Source organism: Notamacropus eugenii, chromosome 5, assembly GCF_028372415.1.
Source record: "Notamacropus eugenii isolate mMacEug1 chromosome 5, mMacEug1.pri_v2, whole genome shotgun sequence".
Lineage (NCBI taxonomy): Eukaryota > Metazoa > Chordata > Mammalia > Diprotodontia > Macropodidae > Notamacropus > Notamacropus eugenii.
In genome coordinates, this window is record NC_092876.1 from 89,865,019 (window position 1) to 89,875,595 (window position 10,577).

The following is a 10,577-nucleotide window of genomic DNA, read 5'->3' on the forward strand; positions in this document are numbered from 1 at the left end:
TGAACTAGGGGGTTAGCTGTGTAGGTGGAGAAAAGACAGGTAGGGAAGATGTGAAGATCATAGCGTGAGGGGCAAATGAGTGAAGAAAGCAATACTTGTGAGCCTTGGTAATTGGAAAGTTCATAGTATCCTCTATAAAAACAGGGACGTTTGGAATGAGAGAGGATTTTTGGGGTGTGTGTGGGAAATATAATGATTTAAAGATAGGAGAAATGGATATGTTTGTAGGTAAGAGAGGATGAGCTAGTACATAGGGAAAGATTAAAGATAAGAGGGGATATCTGAACCCAAGTCTTCCCAGTTCTGAGGCCAGCTCTCTATTCACCATGCCATATCACTTCTGTTTTTCAAGTTGGTTCATATTCTGTGGTAGAATGATAAAAAGTCCCTGAGACTTCCTTATCTCTATCATGTCATTCTTTTTTATAAAAAAAAAAAAACAAACTTCAAAAGTCTCTCCTGGATGTGATTTCTTCTAATCCCATAGATGACAAGGTTGAGGGCAGGTGGCACAACTACACAAAGATTGGCCAGGAGGATGTGGATGTAATGGGGGATGTTGTGGCCAAAACGATGAGTGAGGAAGGAATATAGAGCTGCTGTGAAGAAGGCTAAGGTGATACAGATTTGGAAAGTACAGGTATTGAGTGCTTTGAGTCTAACATTCTGAGAAGGGAGGTGAAAGATGGCCTGGAGTATTCTGGCATAGGAGATGATGATCAGTCACCCCATAAATAACATGGAAATATTTCCCAGGACAAAAATGATTTTGACTCTGATGCCCACAGTAAGGGAGTCAAAGTAGGAGAAATATACTAGGAATAATCATGAACAATCTCCTTAGGAAAACCACTAGAGCAATGAAGCCAATGGTTTTGTGAGTAAGGATCATACTGTGGTGGAGGGGGTTGCAAATGGCAAGATAGTGGTCAAAAAACATGGCCAATGGTACAACACTCTCCATGACTGAATAAAATGGATAAAGAACACTTAGGTGACACAGGCCCCAAAGTCAATAGCCCTCATGTGAAACCAGAAGATTCCCAGCATCTTGGGGATGGTAGCTGTAGACAAACTCAAATCAGTTCCTGACAACATGGCCAGCAAGTAGAACATGGTTGGTGGAGGCTTTGTTCAGTCTGAATTGCATACAGGATGGTGATATTTCCCATGAGTGCAACCAGGTATAAGGCATAGAAGGAGTAGCCAAGCCAGATATGTGCACTTTAGAGGCCTGAGATTCCCAGCAGGAAGAAGGATGAAATTCTGTCTCATTCAAAGAGGGCATCCTTATGGGGCCTACCAAAGACCTTGATCATTTCTAAAGAATCTTCCCTGTAGAGTGATAATTCACCATTTCCTTCTGAAGCCCTGGAGAAATATAAAAAAAATGTTAAAATCTCCTGTATACTTTCACTATTCAAGAGGGTCTGACCAGGGAAGTATTTCCATCTATTATCTTTCCCAATCCTCTCCTTCTTCTGTATCTTTCAGAAATAATTCTTCAAGGATGTGGTGCCATTTGATAACTATGGGTCATCAGCTGCTATTTCTTTTCCTTCCCTGTGGGTATAATATTCCAGATCAGAGAATGGGAAACAGACAATGGGGCAACTGAGGAAGTGGTAGAGGTGAGTCAGAATCTTACCTTAAGACACAATTCTTTTCTACTGTGTTACAGTCTATATCTAGTCTAAGTAAATATGGGTATGATCTTGGGCACTCAACTGCTTTGGCACTGAGTGAAAATATTTGCAGGCACATTGGATGTAACTTGAGCCTTGTTATAGACACTGGGAAGCATGTAAAAGAAATGGAGGATCTGTTCTATTCTGCTGTGGAAAATAGCATAAAAAAAGGATTTACTCTGTCTCTCTTTCACACACACATATGCATGCAAGAATATACACACAATAATATAGAGTAAACAATAAAGGGCTATCAGTCAAGAGACCCAGGTTCTAGCCCTGATCTTGTCATTGATTAGCTTTGTGACCTAGAGAAAGTCACTCAAACATTATATGTCACTGCTTCCCCTGTTATAAAATGACTCGGTAGAACTCACTGAATTCTAAATTTTTTTCAACTCTCACATTATATGGCTATTCATAAAAAAGGCAAATTAGAATAAAGGCTCTGGATTTAAGGTCCATTCAAGTAGAAGAGGACTGATAAAGTTAACTTTGCTAACTTTGCACAAATTGCTTTCAAAGATATTGGTGGAAAACATAGGCAAGAATGTTGCAAAGAGGAGATATGGTCTGAGTAAAGGCACAGTCACAAGCCTTTTTAAGTCATTAGAGGAAGATGGGATAGGTCTTATCATCCAATGAGTGGAGATGATAAAATTAGACAGGATCAAAGGCTAAATGGTATGACCTTCTCTATTAGGTGTAGTAGTTGCTTGATGGCCAACCATCTTACAACACATTCTAAAAGAGGAGCACTGACTATAACTTACTATATTATAACAGTGAGGTCTTATAGCTTAGGAAGTGAAGGAGTGTGTGTGAAGGTAGGTCATGGTGAGGGATGAAGAAGTGTAAATTATGAGAAAGAGTGTGTATAGTGAGTTTCCTCTGAGAGAAGAGATATGGGAGCCAAATCAAAGTAGGAAATCTCCATCTCACAGAATCCAGCGGTGATGTTGCATTAAAGTTTTCACTTTGAGAAGCTAAATATTCCATTTTGCCCAAATGATTCATATGGGGCATACTTTCACATTCTTTTATAATTCTCAGTCACTCTCTTCCAGTTGATTTAATTGGTATAGAAGGTGCCTAGTGAGGAGGCTCCTATGTCATCCATTAGATTGTGAGCTCCTCCAGGGCAGGGCCTGTGTTTACCTCTCTTACATCTCTAGTGCTTAGCACAATGCTTGTTACACAGTAAGTAAGACTTCTCCTTCTGACCTGTCTTACCTTCCAGTCTTTTTCTATGTCACTAATATTCACTTAGTCTCTCATTTGGTAACCTTGTTTTCATCTTGGGCTTTTTATTTTGCCTCAACTCTTACATTCAATCAATCATGAGAATTTGTTTAGAGTCATTTTTTCTAGGTATTTTATGGGCTATGGGAGTAGAGCTAGAGCAGATCTGTCCCTCTAATCTGCCGTCTTGGCTCTGCCCTGCCTTCTTTCCTCCACTGTCTTCCCTTTCAATGGTCCTTTTTTTTTTCTCCCAACTGTAAGAATCTTATACACAGTTGTAGTCATAACTCCTCTCATTCAGAAAGATCCAGTGACATCTTACTAAGAAAAGCATAGGTGCTTCCACCAACTATTCACAACTCCACACAGTCAAGCAGTATTGTACATTTCCATCCTTACCTCATATAACTCATTAACAAACAATCCAAATTGCATCTTTCTCCATCCCTTGAAAACATGATAAATACTCTGAGGTCCATTCCTTTGTCCAAGAGTTCTGTTGGCTTCAAATTCCTTTCCCCTGTTCCTCTCAATGCCTGTTGAATTTCTGCTCACCCTTTGAAAACTAATTCAAATTCCAACTTCTCCAAAAACCCAAACCAAAAACTTTCCTTGCCTGGCATCCTACTCCTATTTGATAATTTTCCCTCTTGGATTTATATAATTCTCTATTTTGTAATTCTCTAATGTAATAATTATGTAATATTTGTGTCAGATGGGATTGTTCAGGCATCATTTGCACTTACTAGACCATAGACTCCTTGTGATTAGGGATCAAGTCATTTGTATCTTCTCCAGAATCTAATAGAATGCTATGTACACATAGGGCCCTTAACAAAGTTCAGAGCCCTAACATTTTCCTTTTTATAAAACCGACACTTCTGTTAATGTGATGCAATATCAAAATATATCAGCTCTTAGGCTTGCTATGTTATACTAATAATGACTCTGGGCTTGTAGTCTGCTAAAATTCGAGATTGTTTTTAATATAAACTGTTGTCACATAGAAACTATCCTGTACTTGTGCAGTAGATTTTGAATTTTACTGAATAACTTTAGATTTTATCAGATCCAACTGTTACCTGGATATTAATAAATTCCACCATTCATTAAACAAGCACTTGCTATGTACAAGGACACAAAAATAAGTCTCTTCTGTAACATCCTCGAATACTTCTGTAGCCTATAGACATCCAGCGATATAGAGGGCACTATAGAATCTAAGTTGTCCCATTGTACTTTGGGCATTCAGCCACCATTAGGATATTTTTCATTAATAACTCATAAACTTTACACTTAGTGCTCCTAGTTAGTCAGGAAATAAAATAAATAAAGCACTGGCTTAGAGTCAGAAAGTCCTGTTTTGAAATTCAGCCAGAGATGCTTACCAGTTGTGTGCTCTTGATCAAGTCACTAAATCTCTCTTTTTTTTCACTTTTCTCAAGTATAAAATGAGAATATTAGCACCTGGCTCCCAGGGTCTTTGTGAGAAATAAATGAGATATTTGTAAAGTGCTTACTACAGTGCTTGGAATGTAGTGGGTGTTATATAAATATCCATTCCCTGCTCAGAATTCCATGTGGCCCAGGCAGGTTACATGGGCCTATTAATGAATATGAAAGATTTCCATGTAAATTACCTTTACAGTTGCCAATATTCTTCCTAAAATCTTACCACTATCAGGATTGGTATGTACGCCAACTCCTACATGAAGCTCTTCCTGGTCCACCTCCCTATTCCCAATATTACTATGTAGCTGCTTTCTACGTATTTTATGTTTTCTTAACTATGTACATATGACTTCCCCCCAATAATATGTGTGGTCCTCATGGGCAGGAACTGGTTGCTATTGTTGCTATTATTTGTTTTCTTGTTTGTTTCGTATCCCCAGCATTCAGCATCTGGCGCCAGTTGAAGAGTAGTAGATTCTTAATAAACCATTGCCTCCTTTTACTGAGGTGAACTTTTGTAATATGGTCAGTTCATTATTGCTTCTATTCTCCTTTCCAATCACTCTGAAAATAAAAAGTATATCCATCAATCTTCCTTCCTCTGGCTCGTGGATTTCCAAATGGAAAATGTATGATTCAAAAGGAACAAATTAGATTAAAGAAGTGGTAGAGTAGGCAATATTTAAAGATGATACAGCTAAAACCTACATGTATATATGTATATATATATATATTAAATATGCACAATATACATTCATATAAGGACACATGCACAACATATATGTATGCAGGGGGAAGAAAATATGGTTAGACAGACAAATAAATAGATATATAGAGAGTTCAACCTTCACAGATAGGGGTAGGAGTTGCCTGAGGGACACTAATCTTTTTGGTTTGTTTAGAACATCAAGGTTCCACAAAAGGGAGCACTATCATGGAACCTTATCCTACCAGAATCTTACAAAGTGTCAACAATAAGAATATAACTTAATTCAGCTTGCAAAGTGGGAGTTTATATTTTGGGAGGGGGGAGGAATGAAGTGTGAATAGATAAAGATAGAAGCAGAGATAGAGACAGATTATATAAGTGTAGGTGGACTATCTGCATATCTGTTTATCCACACACACTATACACATACATATGCATCTGTACATGTGTATGCAAACCCATATATACTTGAACACAGCTGCATTTACATGCTCAAACCCATATACTGCTGGTGTTGTTCAACTGTGTCCCATTCATCGTTACCTCAAGGCATGCTGGGCCTTTCTATACTCCACTATCTCTTGAAATCTATTCAAGTTCATTTTTGATATTTCGATGATATTCTGCACATCATTTGTCCTCTTCTTTTACTTTTGCATTAGATATTTCCTAACATCATGGTTACTGAAGAAAATGAGACTTTAAAAATAGAACTGGTCAAATGTTAAGAGACTCAAAAAGTTAATGAAGAAAAGAATTCCTTAAAAAAAACAAAATTGGTCAAATGGGAAAAGAGGCACAAAAGCTCATTGAAGAAAAAAAATTAAAAAAGTAGAATTGGCCAAGTGGTAACTTATAACTCTGTGAAGCATCAAAACACACACAAAAATGGCAAAAGAATGAAAAAATAGGAAAAAATCTGGAATATCTCATCAGAACAACAAGTGAAATAGAGCCAAAAGAGGCAATTTAAGAATTCTTGAACTACCTGAAAACCATAATCAAAGAAAGAGCCTAAAAATCCTATGTCAAAAAATTATCAAGGAAGATTGCCTTGATATCTTAAGCAAAACAGAAAGAGAAAGAATACACTGATCAGTTCCTGAAAGTGATCTCCAAATTAAAAATCCCATGACAATTCTACTCAAATTCTAGAGCTACTTGGTCAGTTCAAATATTGTGGAATCACCATCAGGATTATGCATGATTTAGTGGTTTCCATGTTAAAGCAACAGAGTGCTTGGAATATGATATTCTAGAGGGCAAAGGGGTTAGAAATACATCTAGGTAAAACTTACACAGCAAAATTTAGTGTAATATTTTAGGAAGAAATAGGTACACAATGAAAAGACCGGTGCTGAATAGAAAATGTGATGTTCAAATACAAGATTCAAGAGAAACATAAAAAGGTAAAAATGAAAGAAAAATCATAAGTGACTTAATATGGCTAACTGTTTACATTCCTATGTGGGAAGGTGCTACTTATCGCTCTTAAGAGATTTATCATTGTTAAGACAGTCAGAAGGAGTATACTTAGACAGAAGACATGAGTGAGAGTTGACTATGATGAAATGATCTCAAAAAATATAAGGGTGAGAAAAAGAGATATACTGGAAGGAGGGGGAAAGGAGAGGTAGAATGAAGGAAAATTATCTCACATAATAAGGACATGTAAAGAAGAGTTTTTAGAGCAGAAGGGAAATAGGAAGTGGGCAATGCTTGAACCTCACTCACTGGAACTGATTTGGAGAGGGAATATCATGCAAATTAAATTGGGTATAAAAATCTATTTTACCAAACAGAGAAGTAAGAAGGAAAAATATAACTGAAGAGAGGGTTGATAGAAGGGAGAGCAGATTACAGGAGGCAGTGATTAGAAGCAAAATAGACTTTTCAGAAGAGAGGATTAGAAAAAAGGGAGAAGGATAAATAAACAAACAAAAAGGATGGTTGGAGATACAAAATAATCATCACTGTTAATGTGAATGGAATGAACTTGTTCATAAAATGGAATCAGATAGTTGAATGGATTAGAAACCAGAATACAACAATATATTATTTATAAGACTCACATTTGAAACTGACAGACACCCACAGAATTAAAATAAGGGACTGGTGGAAAAACTATTATGCTTCAGCTGAGGTAAAAAAAAAAAAAAGCAGGGATAGCAATTATCTTACAAAGTAAAAGCCAAAATCAATCTAATAAAAGAGATAAGTAGGGAATTTATATTTTCTTTTTTAAAATTTGTTTATTTAGTTTTAATTTTCAACATTCATTTCCACAAGACTTTGAGTTTGAAATATTCTCCCTATCTCTCCCCTCCCCCATCCCAAAACACTGTGCATTCTTATCCCATTCTTACCCCTTATCCCAATCTGCCTTCCCTTCTATCACACCTCTCCCTTCCCTTATCCTCATCTTCTCTCTTTTTCTTGTAGGCAAGATAGATTTCTATACCCCATTACCTGTATTTCTTATTTCCTAGTTACATGCAAAAACAATTCTCAACATTTCTTCCTAAAACTTTGAGTTCTAACTTTCCTCCTTCCCTTCTTCCACACTCATCCTCGCTAAGAAGGCAAGCAATTCAATATGGGCTATATACTTGTAGTTTTGCTAAAGATTTCCATAATGGTCATGTTGTGAAAGACTAATTGTATTTCCCTTTGTCCTATCATCCCCCCACTTTTATTCTGTTCTCTCTTTTAACCTTATCACTCCTCAAAAGTGTTTATTTCTAATTACCCCCTCCTCTCATTTGTCCTCCCTTCTATCATCCCCCCTAAACCCCATTTATCCCCTTCTCCCCTACTTTCCTATAGCATAAGATAGATTTTCATACCAAATTGAGCGTGCATGTTATTTCCCCCTGAAGCTCAATGTGATGAGAGTAAGCTTCATATTTTCCCTCTCACCTTTCCCTTTTTCCCTCCATTGAAAAAGCTTTTTCTTGCCTTTTTAATGAGAGATAGTTTGCCCCATTCCATTTCTCCCTTTCTCCATCTTATATATTCCTCTCCTATGTCTTAATTTAATTATTTTTTTGTATATCATTCCTTCCTACCTTCCTATTCAACTCACCCTGTACAGTCTCTCTCTCTCTCTCTCTCTCTCTCTCTCTCTCTCTCTCTCTCTCTCTCTCTCTCTCTCCATATATATATGTGTGTTTGTATGTGTGTCTGTGTATAAAATCCCTCCAACTACCAAAATACTGAGAAAAGTTTCAAGAGTTACAAATATTATCTTTCCGTATACAAATGTAAAAAGTTCAGTTCCATTGAGTCCCTTATGATTTCTCTTTCCTGTTTACCTTTTCATGCTTCTCTTGATTCTTGTGTTTGAAAGTCAAATTTCCTATTCAGCTCTGGTCTTTTTCTTAAGAATACTTTAAAGTCCTCTCTTTCATTGAATGACCATTTTTTCCCTTGAAGTATTACACTCAGTTTTTCTGGGTAGGTGATTCTTGGTTTAAATTCTAGTTTCTTTGACTTCTGGAATATCATATTCTAAGCCCTTTGATTCATTAATGTAGAAGCTGCCAGACCCTGTATTATCCTGATTACATTTCCACACTACTTGAATTGCTTCTTTCTGGCAGCTTATAATATTTTCTCCTTAACCTGGGAACTCTGGAATTTGGCTACAATATTCCTAGGAGATTTTCTTTTCAGATGTCTTTCAGGAGGTGATCAGTGAATTCTTTCAATATTTATTTTACCCTCTGATTCCACAATATCAGGGCTGTTTTACTTGATATTTTCATGAAAGATGATACCTAGGCTCTTTTTTGGATCATGGTTTTCAGGCAGTCCCATAATTTTAAAATTGCCTCTCCTGGAACTCTTTTCCAGGCCAGTTGTTTTTCCAATGAAATATTTCACATTGTCTTCTATTTTTGCATTTGTTTGGTTTTGGTTTGTAATTTCTTGGTATCTCATAAAATCATTAGCTTCCATCTGCTCCATTCTAATTTTTAAAGACCTATTTTCTTCAGTGAGCTTTTGAACCTCCCTTTCCATTTGGCTAATTCAGCTTTAAAGCATTGTTCTCCTCACTGGCTTTTTGAGCCTCTTTTGCCATTTGAGTTACTCTATTTTTAAATGTGTTAATTTCTTCAGCATTTTTTGGGTCTCCTTTAGCAAACTGTTGACTTGCTTTTCATGATTTTCTTGCTTCCTAATTTTTCCTCCACCTCTCTTACTTGATTTTCAAAATCCTTTTTGAGCTCTTCCATGACCTGAGGCTATTGTGTATTTATTTTGGAGGTTTTGCATGCAGAAGCCTTATTTTTAGATCTTCCTCTGATGGTAGGCATTGTTCCTCCTCATCTGAAAGAATGGAAAAAAGTACCTGCACACCAAGAAAATAACCTTCTTTGTCTTATTCTTTTTCCCTTTTTTGGGCATTTTCTCAGCCAGTTACTGGACTTTTGAGTTCTTTGTCAAGAGGAGGGTATAATCTGGGGACATATAAGTTCTCAGTTCTTCCAAGGTGGCACAATCAAGGGAGAGGAGTTTATTCCTCCCCTTGCCTGTGCCCTAGTCTGTGAGCAGTATTCCCTTTCCAGAGCCTCCTCCAGTTCCACCATGACAGCCAACACTCTTCCTCATCCCAGGGCCACCACTCATGGTTGAGATTCATATTAGCTGCTGAATTCCCCCAGGATCTTTAGGCCAGGGCTCCAACAATGGAAGCTGCTGCTGCCTAGGGCCAGAGCTAGACTGCTGTGTTCCCTTCTCACCCAAGTGAAAGAGCTTTCTCACTGACCTTTGAAGCGGTCTTTGGCATTTGTTTGTTGAAGAATCTGGGACCCGCAGCTGCTACTGGTGGCTTCTTGAAGCCTGCTCCCGTCCTGTCCTTGCCATGGCGCCTCCCATGCTAGGCTGCACTTCACCCTGAGCCTGGTGGTATAGACCATTCTTGTTGGCTTTTCAGTCTTCCTTGGGATGGAAATGTCTTTCACTCTGTCATTTTCTGGCTCCTGCTGCTTTAGAATTTGTTTAGAGTCATTTTTTACAGGTATTTTATGGGCTTTGGGAGGAGAGCTTCTAGGGGTGCATCCTTCTACTCTGCCATCTTGGTTCTGCACCCGGGAATTTATATTCTCTAAGACAATGAAGTAATATCAATACTAATATCTGCAACAAATAGTATAGCATTTACATTCGTAAAGTAAGAGTTAAATTAAAGGAGAAAATCACAGTAAATTTATACTCCTGGGGAACTCAAATTTCCCCTCTCTAAACTACATAATTCTAACCATAAAATAAATAAGAAGTTAAAAAGATGAACAAATTTTTTAAAAAGTTATAAATTATAGGCTTCTGGATCAAAATCAACAAGAATAGAAAGGTGTATACATTTATCTCAGGTATTCATGGCACCTTCACAACAATTGACCATGTATTAGGGAACAAAAACCTTGGAAACAAATACAGAAAAACAGACATATTAAATGCTGCCTTTAGAGACCATGATGCAA

General features: G+C 37.3%; 1 pseudogene; it reads right to left on the minus strand.

The window, feature by feature from the left end:
• Positions 1-423: 423 nt before the first annotated feature.
• LOC140507540 (olfactory receptor 52E8-like) lies at positions 424-5,693 on the minus strand (annotated as a pseudogene).
• Positions 5,694-10,577: the final 4,884 nt, after the last annotated feature.